Here is an 11,541-nt window from a genome sequence, read left to right as displayed (position 1 = left end):
GATAAAAGGCCAAGCTGACCCTGGCAGAATTTGAACTCAGAACATAAAGACAGACGAAATGCTGCTAAGCATTTTGCCCGGTGTGCTAACGATTCTGCCAGCTCACTGCCCTAATAATGATGATGATGATGATGATAATAATAATAATAATAATAATAATAATAATAATGATGATGATGATGATAATAATAATAATGATGATGATGATGATGATGATGATGATGATGATGATGATGATGATGGTAATAATCCTTTCTACTATAGGCACATGACCTGAAACTTTGGCGGAGGTGATGAATCAATTATATTGATCCCAGTGTTCAACTGGTACTTGTTTTATCAACCCCAAATGGATGAAAATGCAAAGTCATATAATAATGTCACTGACATAATAAAATAATATCATTTGCTAACAATATCAAAGACAGCTATCTAATTCTAGCTAAATCATTCTTACAACCAATCTTTCTTTCTCAAATGATTCTTTAAATTCATTACAAATAAGAAAATTTCTACTAAAAATTGAAGCTGCTGGATTTCATTTCAGCAAAATCTGTCTTCTCTTTGTTTTTCCCTTTCTGTTTATTTATATTGTGTGTGAATAGGAAATAGAGATAAATACAGGTGATTATCTCGAGAGCCATAAATAACAAGTTGCTAGAGTTGAAGATAACAGTTCATATCCTGTTACTAACACAGTATATTGAAATATTCAGTTTACCTTGCAATAAAAGGTACAAGATTTCATGCTATTGATTATATCAACTGTATTCATTGGTAAGTTTGAAATGATAATAGATTCTGTACACTTCTAGTCCAAATGTGTACAGAACATTCAATGTATAGAGAAAAATGGAGCCCATTGGTCTGACGAGTGTGGTATATACATTTGCCCATTATTTAAATGTAATAATTTATGCATTAGTCAAACATAAATTGAAATATTCTTATTTGCAAAAGTAGTTGCAAATGTTATATAATGCTCCCTAACATTCTTTTGTTTTATTCTTTACCTTTAATTAAATATGGCGGCTCAAACAAAATGTGAACAAATTGTTGCATTGAAAATGGTTTGTATAAAGAATTAAAAGCTATGGAGAAAGCAAAGGGCAGCCATTTTGAATTGTGAATATATGTAAAATATCATCAATAAATATAAGTATCAACCTGTAAACTTTCATAAGCCAAAACCTAAAACTTTTTATTTTTATTTTATGATAAAATGAGTAATGGGTAAATATATATATAAGTTTATATTTTAGTATTGCTGTTTTATCACCTATAAATCAACGAATTCCAGCAAATGTGATTCATTACATGAATTCTACCTTTCTCTGATACACTTCAGATACATGCTGCCTAGGTGAAAACACAGCTTAGATGAACTACTGGATGATAAGAATTTGAAATTTATGCATTATTCTCTGGTCGTTTGATATAGAAGATCTGTACCAGTTTTTTCTCAAGTCTAGCCTGTAACCCTTGTCATATTAAAGAGACAAGATGCAAGCATAGCTGCATGTTTAAGAAGTTTGTTTCTCAACCACATGGTGTTGGGATCAGTTCCACTGCACGGTGCTTTAGGCAGGTGTCTTCTGCTTTAGCTCCTGGATGATCAAGGCCTTGAGAATAAATTTGTCAGATGGAAATTGAACGAAGTCTGCCAAAGATATAAATATATATATGCACATAAATTCTGGCACAGAGGATGATAACTGAACATATAGAAAAACAAGGAAAATACACTCAATAGATGCTAACATTTTCATACCCCGCATCAGTTATTGACTAAAATTCTCCATGATTTTGGCACCCTTGATAATACTGTTCAATTTAGCAATTTCAGCAACATAAGTTGCTGGGGCACGAATGAAAAGCTGTAAAGGATGAACATGAGCACAATAACAAGAAAAGATGAGGTCTCTAGGCAGGATGGTAAATAAAGATGAGTTACAAAGAGAACAGGGAAACATATATAATGAAGAAACAAATAAGCAAGGACAATAACAGAAAAATATCAAACAATATAGAAAGAAATTGGTGAACAAAGATGGTCTTGTGATTGTGGGACAAAAAAAAAGATATGTTTGTGTGAAATAACACTCATGGGAAAGGAAGTAGTTCTTTTGTATTTATAAAAATATATAAAAGAAAATTTTAAAAATATTTTTTAAAGTAGAACAAACCAGAAGCAGAAACTGCATTTTTGTATGTGTTTGTGTAAATGAGTTTATTTTACCTCTTGTCTTCATGTGTGTTCCCTAGTTGTAAACAAAAGGCTCATTCAAACATTGCTCTGTGTAATCATGTCCAGACTGTTTGTTATTCAAAAAAGACTGGAGAATTATCATTTCACTTGGAAACTGGTGGAGGTTGACACCAGGAAGGGCATCCAGCTGAAGAAAATTGCCTCCCAGCTTACTTTATTTGACACCAGCAGCATTGCTTGTAATGTGGCATGACACAAGTGATTTTTTTGTGTCACCAGCACCAATGCCTCTTATGTGACACCTGAACCAATACACACACACACACACACACACACACACACATGCCTGTATGTGTGTGTGTGTGTGTGTGTGTGTGTGTGCATCTGTTCCTAACCACATTTTCATATTGACACTATTTAGCCAGCAGTAACAATGTTTATGTCTCAGATAAACAAAATGCCCAGCAGCTCACCATCTTACCTAAAAAACAAAAACAAATAAAATATATGAGCAATTGGCATCAAGAAGAGTATCAAGTCTTAGAATACTGTCTCAAGTCTTAGAGTATTGTTTAAATTTTGTTGGATGTATTGAAAAAAAGAAATGGATAAAAACAATGATGATGATGATGATGTCAATGCTGCTGCTGCTACTGTTGATGATGATGATGATGTTAATGATGATAATGATGTGCCAGTGTCACATTACATTCATTCCTCTTTTTTTTTATTATTTATTTTTCACTTATATCCAGTTTTTTTTCGCCCTGGCTCATTTTAACTGGTCTCTTCTTATAAATGCTGTGCATGTCATTTGAATTCAGAATTTGAATTATGTAGAAAGACGTTGATACGTTATTCTTGCCGGTTGGGAAACACATTTAGCCCCTGAGTATGTTTTTTGTCTTGATTTCTATGGACAGGAATGTCTTCCTGAAGAGAAGAATGGATCCATTTTTGGTTCCTAACTTTGAAATTGCAATAGAGGACTAACCTTTTATTTTTATCTAAATTTTGGATTCTTATGTCGTGTCGCTCTCTGACAGCATTGTGGAGATTAAATATGAGTGATTATAGTGGCTTTATAGCAGTTTTGACTGCTATTTCTTAGCATAGAAGGGTTTTTATAACCCTCTCCGTTATAATTGTGATTTATTCACAATTATATACTCTTCTTTAATGATAAATATATATATAGTAAGAAGCCATACAATAATAACATATACACACAGCATAAAGCTATTTGTTATTTGTTATTTTATTTTATATCAAACACTATATTTTCCCTATTATCACTTATCATATCACACCCCACCATACCCCATCACACCATGTCATTCTATACCATAGCATCAATATTTCATTAGAATTAAAATCAAGAATGAATATCAAAATCAGATGCTTTTCGCAGTTGTTAATTGAAAACCGATGTTTTCATTAGAAATTAGCTAGCCACATCAGAACATAGCTTCCAGATTTATCAATATTTATAAATTTTTATGTTATCTATCAAGTTTTTGAGCACAGAATGGCTGCCATGGCTTTCAGTTTTCTCAGTCTCATGCCAGTATTACTATTCTTAGATTGTTGCCATTGACTTTTGAAACAACTAGACTTGCATAAGATTTGATATTTTAAAAATTTGTAATATTTAATTTTAAATATTCATATTGCCTTTGGAAAGTTAACTAGCATGAGGAAAAATAATAACAAAGTCAGGATGTTATTCAATTGACGACTGATGTTTTAAATAATTATAAAATGATACAAATATAAATAAAATAGAAGTAGCAAATACTATTACATAAATATTAATCATATAATATTAGAAAAGATAAAATAATTACTTGAGGTGTCAACAACTGTCTCTTATGATGCCTTTCAGTAAGAAGTTATCCTGCAAAATGTCAGCTAGTTACTTGTTTTAAGACAGCTTTGCTGGATATTTACGTTAACCATACCTAATAAACATATCAGATAGTATTTAAAGTTGCTGGGCCATAAGATAATATGAAATGATAGTTAAAATTCAAAATAAAATTGTAATGCGTTTTTACTTGTTCCTGTCTGCCAAAATTTATTTTCCTAATTTACAATTCACATTAAAAAATAATCTACTTTCTTTTATAAAAAGGAAATTTATTTAGTAGAAAAGTCAAACTGGGATAGAAAAGGGATATTAAACCTTAAAAAGAATGTATTTAAGTGATAAAAGAACATGTCAACAGTTAGGACTTGAACAACTTGACTCTAATTTACTAAGTGAACATACTATTGATTACATTACAAACCACCTACTCTTAAAACGTTAGGTAGTATAATTAGGGATTTCTCTTCTATTTTGACTGTATTATTTCATTACCACAAGATATTTCATCAGTCCCTTGTTACTAGCAGAATAAACTAATCTACTGACGTCCAACATAATGAACTGTTGCAAACATTGAAACTAGGCAGGGCAACTTGTTATGTTGGACATTAGGAGTAGAGCCTAGATATATGCTTTGAGACATATCAGTGAGTCTTACTTTTCCTATCACAAATCAATGTCACAGATTAATGGCTGGAACTTATGGATAACTTCCAGAAATTCTTGGCCTGGCAGTGCTACTGGGGGGACTCTGCCAGTTCATGATGAGCTCTACAGGTAACGGTGTGCAGTCAGACTTGCTTGTCCAAGATGTACATGTAGTGATGAAACCATTCTGCATGCTCTCATTCAGTATCCACAAATTGCTGACTTGTGGAGCTTTGTTGAATAGTTATTGTCACATGTAGGATGGATCCAGCTATTGTCTGAGTCCATTTTGAAGATTGTCCCACCTCCTTCTTTTGGCCAGGAAGGACAAGCAGTTTTTCTCTGGCTGGTGACTATGGTGAAAGTGGCTGTGCAGTGGATGTGATTAAAAAGGTTGAAGACGGGTATCATCCTCTTTGCCCAAGGCCTCATTGACTTTTTCAGGTTTAACTGAAGAGGAAAGTGAGGCTGGAGAGGAAGGTGCTATCACCCAATAAATTTGTTGAAAGGTGGGTAAATGTGACAAGAATGGCCTGTGTGAATGGACTTATTCTAAGTGTGTGCCTATAGGCCGAATGGAATGAAGAGGAGAGGGGTGTCTACCTGAGGTACCTTTGATGTTAAGGGGCCCAAAGTGTGTGAGGTTCCTTTGGTCACCTCTTGATGGAACTCCCTCCTATTGGGGAAGTACGTTGTTGGTTTTAATCTCCTTGTTAATTGTTAATTTTTTTTTTTTTTTGCTGTTTACACATTTAACCCCACTGTCCCTTGTCTGTGTATCACCCTTTATGTTTTGTGTTTGGCCCTGATGGCCAATAAAGAAAGTATTATTACTATTATTATTATTGTTAGCATGTTGGACAAAATGCCAAGCAGCATTCTTATCACTTTTTACAGGTCTTGTGCCTATAATAGAAATAGCTGGCAAAATTTTTAGTGTGTTAGACAACATGCTTACTGGCATTTCTTTTGCCTCTTTACCTCCTGAATTCAAATTTCACTGAGGTCAACTTTGCCTTTCATCCTTTTGGCATCAATAAAATAAAAATAAAAACTCTGTCAAATACTAGGGTAAAATAATCAACAAACTCCCTTTCCTCTAAAAAAAACTACTGACCTTGTGCTTAAATTAGAAACCAATATCAGGGCAGTAAGCTAGCTGAATTGTTAGAATGTTGGAAAAATGCCTTGTGATAATTGTTCTGGCTCATTATGTTCTGAATTTGAATTCTATTGAGATCAACTTTGCTTTTCATCCCTCAGGGGTTGATAAGGTCAAGTAGCAGAGTAAATGGCATTAACCAGCCCATTCTCTTCAGATTGCTGGCCTTGTGCCTATATTATTATTATTAAATATGGAGTAATTTAATCTTGAACATTTACTTTTTTACTAATAGAATAGAAGTATTTGTAAAATAAAAATTACTGTCTTTTCAACCTGTGTAAAATGTGATTGAGCCTGAATGTACACACACACACACACACACACACACACACACACACACACACACAGAGGCACAAGCATAAATGTATGGCTAAGGATTTCACTTTTCAGTTATGTTGTTCCTGATTCAATCTCACTGCTTGGCACTTTAAGTGTTTTCTATTAAACCCTCGGCTGACCAAAGCCTTGTGAGATGATTTGATAGAGGAAAATAGAATGAATCCTATTGCATAGGTGTGTGTGTGTGTGTGTGTGTGTGTGCAAATATGTATATATATATGTGTGTGTTTATATATATCTATGTATATTATATGTGTGTATGTATATATGTATGTATGTATGTATGTATGCATGCATGCATGCACACGTGTGTCTGTGTGTTAGTGTGCATGTGTGTGTTTGTGTCTCCTTATCTCAACATTGTGCAATGATTGTAAATGAGTGTTGCTGTGAAACAAGGAGTGTTTCTCATTTCAAATTTACTGTGAAAACATGTCAGGCCAAGGAGGAAATATTATCTGTTTATGAAAACAAAAGAGGTTGGCCAAAGAAAGGGCACCCAGCCATAGAAAACCTGCCTCAATTATTTAATTATTTTTATCTGACCTATTCAAGTATGGAAAAGTGAACATTAAAATAGTGATGATGATGAGTGTAATGATAATAATGATATTATACATACATATATACATACATACATATATACATACATACATACATACATATATACATATATACATATATATGCATACATACATATATATATGTAGATATGTATATGTATATACGTCGTTGTTTAATGTCCGCTTTCCATGCTAGCAAAGGTTGGACGATTTGACTGAGGACTGGCAAGCCAAAAGGCTGCACCAGGCTCCAATCTGATCTGGCAGAGTTTCTACAGCTGGATGCTCTTCCTAATGCCAACCACTCTGAGAGTGTAGTGGGTGCTTTTATGTGCCACCAGCACGAGGGCCAGTCACACGATACTGGCAATGGCCATGCTCAAAATGGTGCTTTTTATGTGCTACCTGCACGGGAGCCAGTCCAGCAGCACTGGCAATAACCTCGCTCGAATAATTTTCTAACGTGCCACCAGCACAAGTGCTAGTAACGATTCCACTCAAATGGTGCTATTTACGAGCCACTATATATACATATATATATGTGTATATACATACATACACACACACATACACATATATACATGTTGTATTTGAAAGTGCATGCACTGCTGATCATTATCTTCAGACGTTAGCAAATACATTTTTAATGGAAGAGAATAATGAAGATTATATTGAATTATATTTTTATTCTGTTAAGAAGATTAAGTTTATCACGATGGATCAAAACAGAACAAGAGATTAAAAAAATTACAGCATAGGATAAAAATAACAGCAGCTATAGCAACCAAGCTGTTTTACATTATGTCTGTGTATGGTATTGTTCATATTTATGGGGATGGACATAGTTCATATTCTTGGAAAGTGTCCAAGAAAACATTAACAAAATATTTCAAGTAACAGATTAATACAAGAAAGAACGAGGTATGTGTGTACGTATGCGTGTATGCATTCATGATTCATATATCTGTTTGAGAGGAAGTTTTTGCAGTCTTTAGCTGATTGACATGGCATGCAAGTCAGAATGTTCATTTCAATATTGTATTGCGAGGTTGTCAGAATTAGAGAGAAGGCAACAGAGTGTGAGAAAGTGAATGAGAGGATGTCTTTCATCTGTCAGGTTGACTGATGCTAGTTGACACTGCAACAATCTCTACTCGAAGTGTGAATACTTGGTTTTTATAACGGAGTATAGGCTTAGAACAGGGTGTCTGCAAAGAATGTTTCGCACCAAAATGAAGTGCTTTGACTGATGGATTATAGCCATCAAAACACACAAGCGCTCCTATGACTTTTCCAATAAATGTCTATGTTCATATAACTGAAGTTATATGACTAGTGTAATTTAGCATGTGACCAGCAGGACTAGTTTTAAGCCAATCAGACAGATTTGTCCAAATTGGACCCTGAGCCAAGAGAGGGGCCCCATGCACACATTTGAGCAAAGGACACTATGATGAATTTTTAGTATATCATTGTGGCTAATTGTGGAGCCTCAAGTCCTCAATGGTTTTTGCCAAGCACTGGCATGCTACATGAAACATAAAACATCAATCTTCAGCATTTGTAATTATAAAGGGCCCCACTGACAATTCTCTAATTGGGCCCTGCACTTCCATGTGTTGGCCCTGGCGACCAGTGTAACTTAGCATTGCTGGTGAGTCAAAATGCCAACAAATTTATTTGAAGATTCTGTGCAGAATCTGTCAAGATTGGCATCAAACTGTATTGTGAAATGCCCACATTAATTAGAGGAAATCAGAGCCAGAAGTGTGTCATGAAACTTGCTAATGAGAGAAGCAGTGTAGTGCTGTTACAACTTATAGCTTTGAACATTTAACTGATTGCTGGACAAGACATCAGGAACATTTTGTGAATGTTCTGCAACATCCTCTGACTTGACTATTCTTCGTTTATTCATATGGAGATAATTTTAGAATGAAGTCTGCTATTCTATCATCAAAATTGGCATTCTGTCAGTCATGATGATAAGGGTTCCAGTTGATCCAATTAACGGAACAGCCTGCTCATGAAATTAATGTACAAGTAGCTGAGCATTTCACAGACACATATATCCTTAACATAGTTATCAGGGAAATTCAGTGTGACACAGAATGTGCCCAGGCAATCCCTTTGAAATACACGTACAACTCATTTTTGTCAACTGAGTGGACTGAAGCAACATGAAATAAAGTGTCTTGCCTAAGGACACACAACGCCATTGGGAATAGAACTTATGACCTTACACTCATGAGTTGAATACCCTAACCACTGCTTGTCTTTAAATGGAAGTATAGTTAGGTGGAAGTTGAGAGAAAGTAGAATCCAGTCTGTAAGCCTGAGTTAGAAGAGTAAGAGGTTGGTGGCATGGCTGATGGCCTGTGCTCAATGGAGTACAAGGTCCACAACTGATTGAGTGTACCCTTAATTCAGGAAGAATTATTGTACTCTCTCTGCTACTCATAATTGTTTGTCCATCTTTTGACTATATATCTTACGGGTTCAGATATACCCCAAACATATTTGAGCTGGTAACAAATTTGTATTTACACACCTCACAGCTTAGTGCTTCTATTTTGTATGTGTGTGTGTGCATATATATATATATATATATATATATATATATATACACACACACACACATATACATACATACATACATACATACATACATACATACATACATATGTATGTATGTAAGTACACAGTAAAGTGGTTGGTACTTAGAAGGGCATCCATCCAACTGTAAAGACCATGCCAAAACTGACCTCGCCTGTATATGTGCCATGTAAAAGGCAATCAGTCCACTCTGCTGGGTGGTTGGTGTTAGGAAGGACATCCAGCCATTAAAACCATGCTAAAACAAACACGGGAGTCTGGTGTAGTCTTCTGCCTGGCCAGCTCCTGTCAAACTGCCTGACCCATGCCAGCATGGAAAGCAGATGTTAAACGATCATGATAATGATGATGATGTATGCATGTATATAGATTTATATGGAGTAGGAGTGGCTGTGTGGTAAGTAGCTTGCTTACCAACCACATGGTTCCAGGTTCAGTCCCACTGCATGGCACCTTGGGCAAGTGTCTTCTATTATAGCCTCGGGCCGAACAAAGCCTTGTGAGTGGATTTGGTAGATGGAAACTGAAAGAAGTCCATCGTATATATGAATATATATATATGTATGTGTGTGTATATGTTTGTGTGTCTGTGTTTGTCCTCCCAACATCGCTTGACAACCAATGGTGGTGTGTTTATGTCCCCGTAACTTAGTGGTTCGGTAAAAAAGACCGAAAGAATAAGTACTAAGCTTACAAAGAATAAGTCCTGGGGTCGATTTGCTCGACTAAAGGCAGTACTCCAGCATGGCCACAATCAAATGACTGAAACAAGTAAAAGAGTATGTCAACACAAAAGAATGGAGAATTATACATTATTTTATCAGCTTTCTTGCATGTTCTAGATAGATTGCCAAATTACAAAAACTCTGCAGTGCAGTCATTATGCATATTAATCGATCCCATATTTGATTGACTAAAATTCTACTGACACAGAGTATCCTCATCAAAGCCATACTATACTGCTTGGAATAGAGAAGAATCTGCATTCTTTTGTGTTTTCCCACTATTCTATGTGACCTTATGCTAAATTCATTTGTTATTTGAACTTTGGATTTACAAATTGGACAGGCAGTGGAATTTAATTTTACTGCCTATGTGGATTATAACAGCTTTTACTGAAAGTTTAATAAGCCGAGTTTGATCCCTAGAAGTGCTTATAAAATGTTTGCATGGATTATTAATCCTTTTTTTCCTTTGTGATATAATATCTATCTAACTATCTATCTAGTGGAGGCACAATGGCCCAGTGGTTAGGGCAGCGGACTCGCGGTCATAGGATCGAGGTTTTGATTCCCAGACCAGGCGTTGTGAGTGTTTATTGAGCGAAAACACCTAAAGCTCCACGAGGCTCCGGCAGGGGATGGTGGTAAACCCTGCTGTACTCTTTCACCACAACTTTCTCTCACTCTTACTTCCTGTTTCTGTTGTGCCTGTAATTCAAAGGGTCAACCTTGTCACACTGTGTCACGCTGAATATCCCCATGAAATACGTTAAGGGTACACGTGTCTGTGGAGTGCTCAGCCACTTGCACGTTAATTTCACGAGCAGGCTGTTCCGTTGATCGGATCAACTGGAACCCTCGACGTCGTAAGCAATGGAGTGCCAACAACAACAACAATCTATCTATCTATCTACCTATCTATGTGTATGTGTGTATACACACACACACACATGCATGCACACACACACTTACAGACACACACACATACTCAAATAAACATACAAAATAATCATCATCATTTTAATGACCAGTTTTTCATGTTTTTGTCAATTAAATGAAATTTGTTGAGGCAGATTTTCTATGGCCAGATGCTCTTTCACTCTTCAACTCACACCTAATTCCAAGTAAGGTAATATTTCCTTTAATCCTTTACTTACAAACAGCTCAATGACTCCCCCCACCCAAATGGATTTCATAGAGGATTGTAAATGAATGGCATTACTTGTATGATGGTGATGTTTGTTTACAATTAGTGCACAATGCCAAGACAAGAAGATTTGAGCATGAACCCACACACAATCTTCCTCTCTCTCTCACACACATATGTATGTGTCTCTGTGTGTGTATATGAGTGTGCATGTGTGTATGTGTGTATGCATATATACATATATGTGTCTCCATCCCCCCTC

The 11,541-nt window shown here is 35.6% G+C and overlaps 1 long non-coding RNA gene across 1 annotated transcript; it reads right to left on the bottom strand.

Moving 5' to 3' along the window:
* Positions 1-2,511: 2,511 nt before the first annotated feature.
* On the bottom strand, positions 2,512-10,172 carry LOC128248089 (uncharacterized). The gene is made up of 3 exons (XR_008264340.1): positions 10,105-10,172; positions 4,057-4,170; positions 2,512-2,690 (listed from the first exon to the last, which is right to left on the bottom strand). It is a non-coding gene; the product is annotated as an uncharacterized LOC128248089 (long non-coding RNA).
* Between the last annotated feature and the right edge of the window lie 1,369 nt (positions 10,173-11,541).

This window comes from Octopus bimaculoides, chromosome 6, assembly GCF_001194135.2.
Source record: "Octopus bimaculoides isolate UCB-OBI-ISO-001 chromosome 6, ASM119413v2, whole genome shotgun sequence".
Classification (NCBI taxonomy): Eukaryota; Metazoa; Mollusca; class Cephalopoda; order Octopoda; family Octopodidae; genus Octopus; species Octopus bimaculoides.
Note: the sequence above shows the minus strand (reverse complement) of the source record. Positions and strands in the feature narration are given on the sequence as shown.